This window comes from Paralichthys olivaceus, chromosome 21, assembly GCF_024713975.1.
Source record: "Paralichthys olivaceus isolate ysfri-2021 chromosome 21, ASM2471397v2, whole genome shotgun sequence".
Classification (NCBI taxonomy): Eukaryota; Metazoa; Chordata; class Actinopteri; order Pleuronectiformes; family Paralichthyidae; genus Paralichthys; species Paralichthys olivaceus.
In genome coordinates this window covers 2,028,562-2,041,521 of record NC_091113.1, presented here as the reverse complement: position 1 = coordinate 2,041,521, position 12,960 = coordinate 2,028,562, and the positions used below count along the sequence as shown (strand labels likewise).

Sequence of the window (12,960 nt, the reverse complement as noted above, 5' to 3'; positions counted from 1 at the left end):
ATTCCTGCCAGCAGTCAGCTCCTATTCCCGACTGTCAACAGCAGGGTATAACAGGCATAAACGCTCGGCCACTCTATCAGTGCCATAGCTGTTGGAGAGCGAGCCAGAGGACAACAACAGCTCCAGTGGAAATTTCCTCTCGCTGTGGGTCCAGACGGCCCATTAGCCTGAGCCGGGGTCATTTCAGTTAGAAGCTGCATCCAAACGCCAGCGACTCCGCTCACAGGACGAAACACGGCCTGTTTAACGTTGGAATGAAAATCAAACTTCCTCCTCGATGCATGTTCCTGATCAGCGTCTGTTTTAAAAAAGACCAGGTTTAATAATTAATCAAGCACTTTGTATTTCTACAAATCATCCGACTGGTGCAATCATCACGGCATTCACAGCGAGGCTCCTTTTCATGAGGTGACGCACGACGAGGACGTGAATACAGATTTCACCTTGATTCAACAATCAAGAGCATGAATAGAGCTTTCACATGGTCATTATGATGAAGTACTGACAGTGAACAATGACATTAAGAACAAGTGGAGAACTACGTTCCAGCAAAATTCACTGAAGACAGATATTTATGAGTTTCTGTCGTCCGTTCAAACAAGTGTTAATCTCGCCTCACACAGTAAATCTGTCATTTCGCTCCATTCTTTTGTTCACATTTAAATATTTGGACATTTTCTTATATGTGGAGCTGCGTTAAACAAAACCGTGGTTCTTTTACATCCTTGTTCACAAAGTTAGCCTCAATTGGAAATCCTGTCATTATTGTAACAACATGTGTGTGTGTGTGTGTGGAGAGTTGAGTAACTGTAATTCAACGTGCGTAATCAGATTTGTAAATATATGAAAGATTCTGCAAATGCATGCACACAGGAATCTGCAATGTTATGTATGAAAGTACAACATTTGAAAGTTGTTTACTTAGTGGAGACAAATGCTTCTTGCACCAACGTCAGCTGCTGGTTTTCAAGTTTCTCCGACGTTTCTTCCACAGCAGACGTCATTTGTTGCCCGGAGGCTCGGTGACATGAAACGTTTTTTTCTTTTTCGTCTGCTCACTGATTTCTGGACTGGTTTCAGATGAAGAATGAATAAACAGCAGAGAAGAACATGAATGAATCAGTGAATTCCACAGAAACAGGCCTGTGTGTATATGTAGGATATGTTACATAAGGAACACCCACAGGTCTGTTATTTATTTGATGAAGTACGCACCCGGGGAGAAGGTGATGGTTGTGTGCTCCGCCACTGAATGAATTTTATTATAGCGTCCCCGTAGTCAGCAGCACAGTCCCAAACAGAAAACATCTTTTCCTCAAACTCGACCCAGAGTGTTTGTTTTTTAGTTTCAAATATGTGTGAAAGCCACATTGTTCAACATGTAAAGTAGATCCAGGGTTTGATGCTCTGCCAGGAAATGTTTCATGAAATATTTCCTGAAACTCTATTTTCAAAAATCCACTTTTGGAGTTTTTTGCAGATCTGTGTACAGTATAAATACATCAGTATGTATAACGAGTACAATAATACACAATATCACACAACGTTATGTATAATACATGTTCAGTAATGTACACACACTAAAGTTTGCAGTAATGATAAAACATGAGGCAGATATAATACAGAGTAAAGATAATGATATCATGTATTATTATATATATTATATGGTATTGTGCAGTAATGTGTCACAGATACTTTCCAAAATATATTCATAAGTGCACTTCAGTCTCATTCCTCTCCTTCTCCCTCTCCTCCCCTACTCCTTCTTCTCCTCTCCTCTCCTCCTCTCCTCTCCTCTCCTGGAACCCTGATAACTCTCACATGACGCAGGTATCTCGGGCGTGTTGCACAGGAATAGCACCCTATTAGTTCATGGGCAGAGCTGTGAAACGGTGCGATAAGAACCATTTCACAGTTAATGTAAAACAGATGAAGGCGACCCAGAGGCACCTGATCCATCGTGAATCCATCACACATCTGGAGACGTCGCAGGGACGATACATCGGCCTGGAGGGAGGCTCGTGTATGAACATTCTGTTCCTGATGTCGGTAAAGTCTCTTTTATGGAGTTGATGTATCACAAGATCCAGTTTTACAGATGGTGACTTCCCTGTGAAGCCAGGTGGATCTTGCAGGAGCGGGCTACTTTATAATATGCAGAAGTGTTTTATTGTTGACTTGTAAAGCTGCTGTATGAATAAAAACGTGTAGATTCACACTAAATGAATGTATAGAGTCCAGCTGAGTGTGCAAAGACAAAATCACATACATTCCCATTTACACAGGTGTGTTTTTAATGTTTTTTTGTACTTAAAGATTTATGTGCATCCCACCTCTTTAGTGTTATTGTCTCAAAACAATGATTTGTGCAGATCTATGAGAATTCTGCTCAAAGTGTTTATTAATTAAAGAATCCAGGAGCAGAGGGCAGTTACATGTTGACCTGGATTCGTGTTTGTATGTTGTGTGTTTCTGGACCCTGACTCTGACTCTCCTCTTTCCTCACAGTCTGGAGAACAGAGGGTGTGAAGAGTCTGCACGTTGGAGGATGAATCCATGTGGCTTTAAATGTTCTCATGCATATTGTTCGGATGCCTGAGCTATAAATGAAAAGCTGCGGAGCTGCGAGGACGCGCTGTGCCAAACATCCTGGAATAAGAACATCACAGATGAGATTCTTCAAGTTGGAGCAGCAGTGACTCAGGCGGGAGACATGGATGTTCTCGTTAAGAGGAGAGACTGACGCTCCTATTCCCGCGACATCATCATCCCACACTGCTGGAGCTCCACGGCGCGCGCTGTGAGCCTCAGTCCTGCACAGGAGCAGCTACAGGCGGCGCTGCCACAGGAGCCCGGGAGCCGGACAGCAGCAGCAGCAGCAGCAGCAGCAGCAGCAGCGGCAGCAGCTTTTCCCCGGGACGCACCGAGGGGACAGGGGCGCTTTCTTTTTCGGAGGGGGTGCTCTGCCCCCGCCTCCCACCTCCACCTCCACCACCACCACCACCCTCCTCCCAGGCCATGGCACCCACGGATCGATCGACGGGAGCGCGTGAGTTATTTTCCTTTATACAACCCCCCGTGCACGGTGCTGGAGGTGCGCACGGAGCAAAGTGGACGTGTAGCGGCGCGGCGGCACCACAGCCATGTTTTTAATCACCGCAGCCTCCATCTGGAACGAGACAAAACACGAGGGAGGCGAGATTTTAAAGCCCCCGAAAAAAAAATCTGCTGCGATTATTCATCACATTTTGTGTGCAGGGACACAGCTGATGCACGTACAGGCTCCATCTCCTTAAAGGAGACGCGTGTGCTCAGCATCAGCACCACACAGAGATGCTCTGGCCGCAGGCAGCCTCCAACTTCAGCCCTCTGCTGATGGAGAGTCGCCCACATCTGTCGGGCAGTTGCTCTGTGGCCTGTTTTCATCTCTGCACGTTAGTGTCCGAGTTGAGTTGCAGGAGGAGGAAAACCTCAGCTCAGCGTTTCACCAAGACGACGGAGCTGAAGTCGCGGTGAAGCCTATTTGAATGTGAGGCTGTGCAGCAACACGGTTAATATCACAATATGTGCACAGATAGTGTGGATGTGAGGGAAAGACGTGCACGTGCAGTAAGAGTATTTCTGGCTGTGCCCTTTTCACTCACAATAGAAACGTGTGGATGTAGCAGTGCTGAACACGCTGGACGTTGTGAGATGCAGGGACGAGCAATGTCACACTTTTATCAAGTTGTCTCACTGTGGACATTCTCCAGGACTCGATGTGTCCTCGGTTGAAAACATAAACATGTGTAATTTCAGGTGCTTGTGAATACAAACTCTGCACGTCAGGCAGTGAAAGATTGAAGATGCCGCCCTTTTCTCTCACGATAGAAAACCGTGTCTGACAAAGCGCTGAATGTTTTCAGATGTAGAGATGAGAAACGTCAGTGTTTTCAGTGTCCTCCTTGTTTTAAACTTGAACAGTCTGAGGGACTCGTCGGCCGTCGGAGCATTTTGTGTAACATTTGTGACTCGTAAGTACAAACACGCAGTGCAATGCAAACCAGTACCAGTGAAAAATGGAAGACGCCGCCTGTCCTCTTCACTCACAATAGAAAAAGGTGCACGTGGACGTCTGCTGGACGTTTTGAGGTGTAGGGACGTAAAGAGGCTGTTGGTACATTTCTGACTTTATAGAAACACAAAGAGGATGAAGGACGCCGCTCGTCTTTGAGGCGTCAGCTCCTGGATGAAGTGAGGACAGAAGGGAGCCTGGTTTTGTGGATGCAGAGTGAACTCTGTGCTGAAATTCTTTCCAATCACTGGAATCACAGTCGGGGCCAAATGTGAACGACCGATAACTTTTAGTCTAGAAGCAGCCACAACCTAAAAAATGACTCATGCTGTTCACATCTCTGATCCCCGTCGTTATTTCCTGTTCTCATAAAAGCCTGATAATTAGCTCCATGCCACAACTCTGTCACTCAGAGTCTCCGCCTACACGTGGAATCAGCAGGTTACATAAAAAACTCCCTGTACTTCACGTCCTCGTGCGTTGATCACCACCTCTTCATTAGAGGTGCTCGGCCCACACTTCTCGTGCGTTCCCAGTGGGTGCTGTCCGTCTGTGCTAATTTAAGGAAGTGAATCACGGCTCGAGTCTACCTGATAATCACCAGTCGTACAGTCGCTGCTGCTCCGCGGGCTCTCGTGGGGTCTGGGCTTGTTTTGCTGTTTTTCTGCCTGTTAATCATGTTTGTTTTGGGTTTTTTTTTAATGGGATGGCAGCGAGCGCCTCTGTGCTTGAAGCTGTTGTGTAATGTGCTTTGTTATGTGCTGATGAACGCTGCTGATGCGACCCACTGTGAGGAGACAGGGCTAGAAATGAAATGATTTCTACCGAGGACACGTCTCAGTCCACTGCACGCCAAGTGAAAACATGCTGGCAAACACTCACGACTCATCCAAACACTACACAATGGAAGAGTTTCCGTGAGACACTAAAAAGAGATTTTTGATTATCAGCCGTTATGTTTTAACCATCCAAGGTAGAAGCCACAATTCTGCATGATATCGACTGTGTTTGTCAGAAACGTGCGTTTCATCTGCGATGTCCAGTAGAAGCTCAACAGAAACTCAAAGCAGAGCTCATTGTTACCATGGAGGCCGCGAAAATCTTGTGTCGGCTACTGTTGTGTCTTTTTGTGCGTGCGCTGAGGTCAAAGCCAACGTGAAGCTCGATATGAACACGATTACGCAAAAAGCTATCGTACAGATTTTCACAAAACTTGGTGGAAGGATGAGACACGGACCAAGAAAGATCCGGACAATATTACGTTTTTAAGATTGTCGTTGAGAGGACTGATATCTGTGACATTTGGTGCAACTTGATTGATTTCAAACAGACTGTCGGGCCTCGGTGGATGTTTGTGCTCGACTGAGTTTGGTTTTGTTTATGTTTAATTGCACGAGGACACTTTGCAGCCGACTCTTCAAGAGTTTTTTGGATCTGCATCGTGCCAGCTGACCTTGAGGAGTGTTTGCTTCTGCGTTGCTCCCTCAGCGTGTTGACAGAGGATGTGTCTATGTCTATTTATGTGTGCGTTTGTGGGTGTGTTACTGACGCAATCAGACGAGGGGACATCGGCGCTTTCGACTGAACAGAGGAAGAGATTTTCTCCGCTGAATGAATTCACCTGCAGCAGCTGAAACCGTCGCTGTGAGGACGACTTGTTCAGCGTTCTGGAAAATGTTGCTTAACCTGGAGACTCACAAAGAAGAGAATCACACAGCAGAAGCTCAAAGTCTCAGATTATTATATTATTCAAGGAGGAAAAAAAATGTTTTAACTCATGAAAAAGGAACATTTGAAAATCGGTGCCTTAGCGTTGCAAAGTTTTTTGATGCACATTTAAAACCTGCAGATCCCTGAAACAGTATTTCCACGTACATGTGATTAAATGAGTAAAGACAGAGTTTCCTTGGACTTTTCCAGCTTTTACTTTTACTTCTAAATGCTTTACTATTTAAATGCACCTGCGTGAGGCCTTTAAAGCCTCATGCTGCAACCCGTCGTCTCTCGGGTCAGAACACAGGTCGTACGACCAACTCTCTGCAGCTGTGAGTCCGAGAAGTCGTCCACATGAAATGACAAAACAACACGTCACCTCGAAATAAACCAGCGTCGCTCATCGATTGGATTTTAGAGACACAGTGAGAAGTTTTTGTTCACATGGACGATTATATTCTGTTAATAACCCAACTCCAGTCTGAGTTGCCATGTAAACAGCATTTTCTGATTATCTTCACCAAAATAAATTTATACTGAAACATCGAGCTTTAAATAGAATATTCCATGAGCGACTCGTGGTGTCTATGTAAACATCGTCATCCAGAGCAAACACAGGTTGTTTGGGGCAGAATGACCTGAATGACCTGGACGTGCACGCTGTGTCGTCCCTGATAAACTACTGTGATCGTCTCCATCGTCATCAGCGAACAAGTTCTGCTTAGACATAGTTTTACAGTGAATCACTTTAAAAACCCTCAGATGGTTTAAGTCAGTGGACAAAAGAAAGAGTGGAACAGAAATACCGACCTCTGAGCTTTGTCACTCGCTTTTAAAAACCGTTGAAAAAGATTACGCGAGGATCTTTTTTGTTTTGAAACGACGACCTTGGCTTCCTCCGCTCTTATAGAACTGCATTTGAATAACAGACCCTGTGAGCTGTGCTTCCTTTCATGAAACTCACTGAGGAGTCCACTGTCTCTCCTGGTCGTGAGGTTTTTCTGCAGGCTCTGGATCAGATGTTCAGGGAATGACGGGGTTAATGGCAGTTCTCACCTGTGTCACAAGGGTTTAGCTTGAATGAATTACCTCTGATCAATCTGTATTGAATTAAGTGTTTAGTCAAAGTAATGAATTGATCTAAACGTGGACAATGCCAGAGCTCAGAGGACCGATGGGGCGAGAATGAAGAAACACTCAGTCTGAGCCTGTATTGAACTTTTTCTGTGGCGTCAGTTGAATCAAATCAAAAAAATATACATTTTCCCCTTTTAACATAACATTTTTATCCGTTTATGATGAAGAAACATTGATTTGTGCAGCTTGAGCGTATTTAAACCATGTAATTCTACACATGCTGCAGATGATGCATGTTAAGATACTGAAGTTAGATGAGAAACATGGTGAACTTTAGCATGTTAGCACAGCACTGATGTAGCAGCTGCTGTCGCCACTAGAATTTGAAATAAAGTTTTGTGTGTTTGAACCACAGGCTGTAAATAAAGGTGGACCATGCATCTCCACTTCCTCGGATACGGACGCCGCCATCTTGCCCCTTTTCACGTAACTTGGAGCCACGGTATCGAGCACCGAGGAAGTGTCCTGCCTGGAAACAGCACCGACACCGTTCACACGTATCTAATCTATGCGAGAGCGATTCCATTTGCCTCATTTTCATCCTCACTTCCTGTGGTTCCTGCCTCCGGCTCCGCTCGCGCTGTGAATCTGCACACTTCTCATTACGTTCACATACATTTGGACGTTTACGTAAGCTACTTACAGACTGAACCACTGAACGAACAGGGAGCGCGGAGGCTCTGCGGGTTGATGGAATATTCATGGGCGGCTTTTAAGGGTCGCAGGGGGTGAAGGCAGGAGAACGGGGTGGTGCCATGCTTCCGCCCCTCAGATGTATCGTGCATCAGATTTCTCCATTTAGACCCGGCTCTTGAATAAGTGAGAACTCTGCAACACTCCACTGTGTCAGGTGTTTTGTTCCATTAAGTCCACGCAGCAGGTTTCTGTGTGTGACATCTGCAGAATTAGAATTTTGCGAAGGTAAGGAAAGTTATAGTTTATATCGTCCCACAGGGAAACTTGTCTCGTGCTCCAGGCCGCTGCATCATACAACACGTGATACACACACACACACACACACACACAAATACACATCGATCATGGTTCTGTGTGAAACGAGAGATAACAACCATTTCTGTAAGATGCTAACGAGTCACGACTGGTGACTAAGACCGGTGCTAATTATTTTGAAAACAGCGAACACACGAAATCCACTTAACCGTAATAAGTCCTCAGGCTTTAATGAGGCAGAGAAGAGAAGTGTCGATAAACGTGTGCGGTTCCAGAGCGTCAATATGCTTTTATTTTTAAGGAGGGAAACGTGTCCAGTGTGTCACAGACAGACAGACAGACAGACAGACAGCTGCCCCCGGCCTGGACTTAATGTCCAGCCGGCATGAACCAGATTTCACTAATCAGGTTAATGGCACGCTGCAAAATGTTGCATGACTGGTTACACCTGGAGGACGATTCTGTGCCAAATCAAAGCTCCGATAATTTCAGGAGACAAAGCCTCGTCCGTTAGCTCACACACACACACACACACACACATACACACACTCCTGCATCCTTACCTCAGGTTTAAACGTTTTTCGGGGGAAACGTTAAAGTATATTAGTTGATATGTTTTCCACTCAAAGTTAATTTGTGAGGAACGTTGTTTCCTGACCCACATCACATCCTTCCACCAAGTCTCATGGAAATCCGTTCAGGTGTTTTTTCTGAATCCTGCTCACAAGAAACCAAACAAGCAAACTCACAAACCATCAAACCAACAAACAGCTGAAAACACAGAAAGAAGAAAATGTGGATAAACTGATAAACAGCTGCATTTTTCTCCTCCACTCGTTTTTCTTCCTCGGCCATTTCTCTTTGATTTCTACGTTTTACATAACTGCAGCGTCATACCTCTGAGCCAAGGCACTGACCACTGAGAAAACCACGAGCGGCCCACCCGCACCGAGCCCCTCCTCACTGTCGGAGTTTTGTCTTTGGATGATTCACTTGTTCACCGATGTTCTTCCAGGAGAGAAGTCCTCACCTCTCTCCGAACTCTCTCCTCTCCGCAGCTCTCCAAAAGCAAGAGCCTCTCGCCTCCCTCCCACTTGTCCCGACTGTTTTCATTGTTCCGAGAGCGACCGCACCGACCGCACCGCACCGCACCGCACCGCACACCGCCGTGTCCCTGCAGCCAGACTCATGATGACGTGAAGTGTGGTCGTGTGATGTGGAACCTTGAACGCCGCGTTTCAAGTGGAGCGGCGACATTAAAGGGTCGTGGTTGTGTTGCTTACTTACTCGGTTGCTTAGGAGACTGAAGCGATGTGATGTAACCGGGGCGTAATGTGACCACGCACTCTCGCTGCCCAGTCAAGACACCGCAACGACCGCCGAGGCAGAGCATGTAACAACCAGCTGTGTGTGTGTGTGTGTGTGTGTGTGTGTGTGTGTGAGCAGCATAAAGTATGAGTGTGACAGAAACAGGCAGTTATGGTACAAACCAGAAACAACCTCTTCGTGCTCACTTGGGATTCTCGTTGTTCCTTTTGCGTCTCTGAGAAAAACCAGGTTACCCACTTGCTCGCCACCCGTCACTGGACGGCCTCAGCTCCCTGCGGCGCGCCTAAAAATAAACACTCTGAGAACGCCCCACGTGTTCCGTAAGAGGAGCTCGTATTGATGACGTCGCAGAAACCTTCACGTGAAACACACGCAGGGGAAAAGAAGGAGGGCGGACGCCGTCACGTCGGAGGCCTGCTCCCGTCTGGAGTCAGATGTGAAGAACAAACTGCCGTCAGATTGACTCCGAGTACACAAAGAATAATTTAATCTGGGAGATAATCTTTGTGTTGGCAGCGGGGCTCAGACACAGAGCATAGATTTCCAATAAATAGGAAGCTGAAGCCACAGTGACAGAAATGCACCAGTTATGTTTGAGTTTTGTCGCAAGCAACATTTTCTTCTGCAAAGAGGAGGAAGAGGATTTTACAGTTTTGTCTGTGAAGACGCAGCTGCTTTGTTTTTGATAAGCTGCTTTTTCAGACCTGCACGATTATTCATTATTCTGGATGTGAGAATGTTCGTTCGACATTTTTTTTGGGGGGAACTTTTCTTGTTCCAGTTTAAATAAAATGTCAGAGTGAGAAAACAGCAGGAAAATATATCTGGAAACGTGTTTCTGAGACGTAACAGACGCAAAACTGAAGAAAAGACGACATTCGAGAGCTTCTGGTGATAAAAGACGACGTCGGTGTTGATCTGTCGGATTTTCTGCAGCTGAATTTAAACGTCATGTCCTGCATAGTATCTTTTTTACCGCCCGAAATAAAGTTGCTGACTCAGCTTTTATTTCAGGTTTTATCTAAACCTTTAAAATCATGTCGTCGTACGTTAAAAGGGTCTTTACTAGTTAATCGTGCTAATTTATAAATGGACGTAGCTGATGTTGTCCTGGCTCTGGAGGGAAATACTTGATATTGGGGGAATTGTGAGCAACGTGTTTGTACATGTCGTCGTTATGTTAATGTATAATTTAAAAATCTAGCAGTTAAAGAATTAGCCACTTAGCTAAGAGTGGCACATTTACATCGATGGTTATTTCATTAACTCTGTAAAAAATGAATGAAGTAGAATGAAATATCTGGCTTGTACTTGTACTTGGTGTATTTGAAAAGAACGTCTTGGAATAGAGGACAGGAAATTCAGGTCTGTTCCGCCGAGTTCAGACTCATAAGACGTTTCATGAATTCAGGGTCCACGCTGCGTCTCTGCAGAAAAGCCTCCTCAGTGTCGTTGCTTGCTTGCGTGGGCTGCGGTCCGCGTTACTCAAAGACGATCTCCAGCTCGGCTGAACACACAACACAACAACATTCATGTTCCTGATGCAAATCAATACGAGCGTATCGATGCTTCAGGAGGATCCGTCCTTATGTTCTCCTCCAAAAACACATGTTTCCTCACATGTTTATCTGGCAGAGATGCACGGAACACAAAACACACACACACACACACACACACACACACACACACACACACACACACACACAATGTTCCCCTTTGTGACTAAACAAAACAGATCCCAGAGTTCAGAGTTCAGGTTTAAAAAAGAACTAGTTCCTGCTCTTCACCTTCGTTTCATCGTGCGGTTAATGTTGCCATCAAAGATCTTCTCTCGACTCCTCATCTTTTATGTCAAGCCAGACGATTAAAGACGGAGAGGCGTTTGTGTGTGTGTGTGTGTGTGTGTGTGTGTGCAGAAGCTTTTACTTTGTACAGACAAAGGCAGAAGCTGGAGGCTGGTGAGAGAGAGTGTGTGTGGATGTTGTTTCTCCAGATAATGATCTCCACTACGTGTGAAGTGTGCACAGACACGTGAACCGGTACGCAGGAGGTTCAATGCCCTGACAAGTGTGTTGTGCGCCTGTGTGTAGTAATTTGTGAATTTAGAAAGCGGCCCGTGCACCTGTTCCTTTAACCTCCTCTCATCCCGTCTTCTCGTCTCTCTCTCCCCTGCTCTGTCTTCGTTCGTCCCGTCGACCCGGGCTGTGATCTCCTGGACTCGTCTCCTTCGTCCTCCACAAGTGTTGCATGTGCCCCAGCTCCCCCAGGTCACTTGGTTACAGATCATTTCTCTTCCTGTCCGTCACTCGCCGGCTGCGTGTGCTTGTTCTTAGCAAAACAAAAGTGTGTGTGTGTGTGTGTGTGTGTGACTGCTGGTGCATGAATACCTGCTTCATTAACCACTGACACACACACACACACACACACACACCTCCTGTGTATTGTGTTGTTGATGACAACTGAACGAGGTCTCTCCATTCTGCACCAATGATGTCACACGTGCACACACGAGGAGTACTCCGCTCCCATAATGCACTGCTCGTGTTTATCATATACTCCTTCAGATCCAGTTTTCTCTTTCCTCCCCTCGCACATCATCTTGTCGCTGGACTCGTCCAACAAGCAGCAGCAGCAGCAGCAGCATCATGCACTATTAATTCATCAGCAGCCGCAGATTGTCACATCAGCACTGGGAGCCAATTAAACACTCGGCTCCATTTTCTGTCTTTAGCAGGTTCTCATAGATCTGTGTTCCTCAACATAATGGAGGTCAGAGTTGGAATTAAACTAAGCGGCTTCATCCGTTCGGGGAATTTCTATTAGACGTGATTGGATTTGAATTATTTACAATTTCTAGATGTGGAATAAAGAGTTTCTTATATAAAATGGTTCCAGCTCTCCTCCGGCATGAAGCCATTTTATTCTTTGCATCTCATGATGCATGTGTGTGGGCACGTCTGTTACGTGAGCTTTTGTTGTGTGCATTTTCCATGCGTTTGATTTTTCAGCTTAGTCTCAACGCGTCGGATTTAAAGAGCGGTTAATTTGACTTTTGAATTAGGCTGAAATTGAAATCTAAAAATACATGAATGCACAGTGAAATGTGTTTCAGTTTAATGTCTGAGTGTAACTGTTTCTAGAAGCTCTATTAGAATCCACGCATAGGTACACGATCACATTTCATTTTTAACATATTCGTACTCGAGCGTGTGCCAAACCCCGTGTCTGACTCTCCGTCGGTCTTCTCGTCAGTGCATGACAGCAGAACAGACACACTGGAGGAGGATGTGATGTTCTGTGAGACACACGAGCCTTTAGATGCCGGGGGAACAAGACAAAAGTGAGAGCCAAGTACGAGTCAGGGCCACTGGAATGATTTGAGCTGTTCCAGCTGTCAAGGTCTCCGGCATTAATGTATGAATTTACCGTGAGGTGTGTGTGTGTGTGTGTGTGTGTGTGTGTTTGTGTGCGTCATGGGATCTGACTGATATTGCTCCACTTCAAGGCTGTGAAGTCGTATTCATGTGGATTTGCTTCACAACGTCTTCCTCACCACCGGATCCTCGACAACCGTCACCTCAGACCCTCACTTTGTTTCTCCAGCGCCTCAAAACTCTCATTATCAATGTGTTGTCACATAAATGTAAAATAAAGAAAAAGAAACATCTGTGAAATCAGAGTCCGAGGTGAGAAATAATTAAACGGTTAGGTTTTCATTTCAGGGAAGCTTTTAAAATCTCACATTAAAAATCATATTCTATCCTGCTCATATCATT

The 12,960-nt window shown here is 45.5% G+C and overlaps 1 protein-coding gene across 1 annotated transcript in view; it reads left to right on the top strand.

Annotated features, from left to right (window-relative positions):
• The first annotated feature begins 2,908 nt into the window (after window positions 1–2,908).
• The window catches only part of tbkbp1 (TBK1 binding protein 1), a 37,721-nt gene continuing 27,669 nt past the window's right edge, over window positions 2,909–12,960 (top strand). The window contains exon 1 of the mRNA XM_069517314.1: window positions 2,909–3,049. The gene's annotated coding sequence lies outside the window, so the exon portion shown is untranslated. The remainder of the gene's footprint in view (window positions 3,050–12,960) is intronic.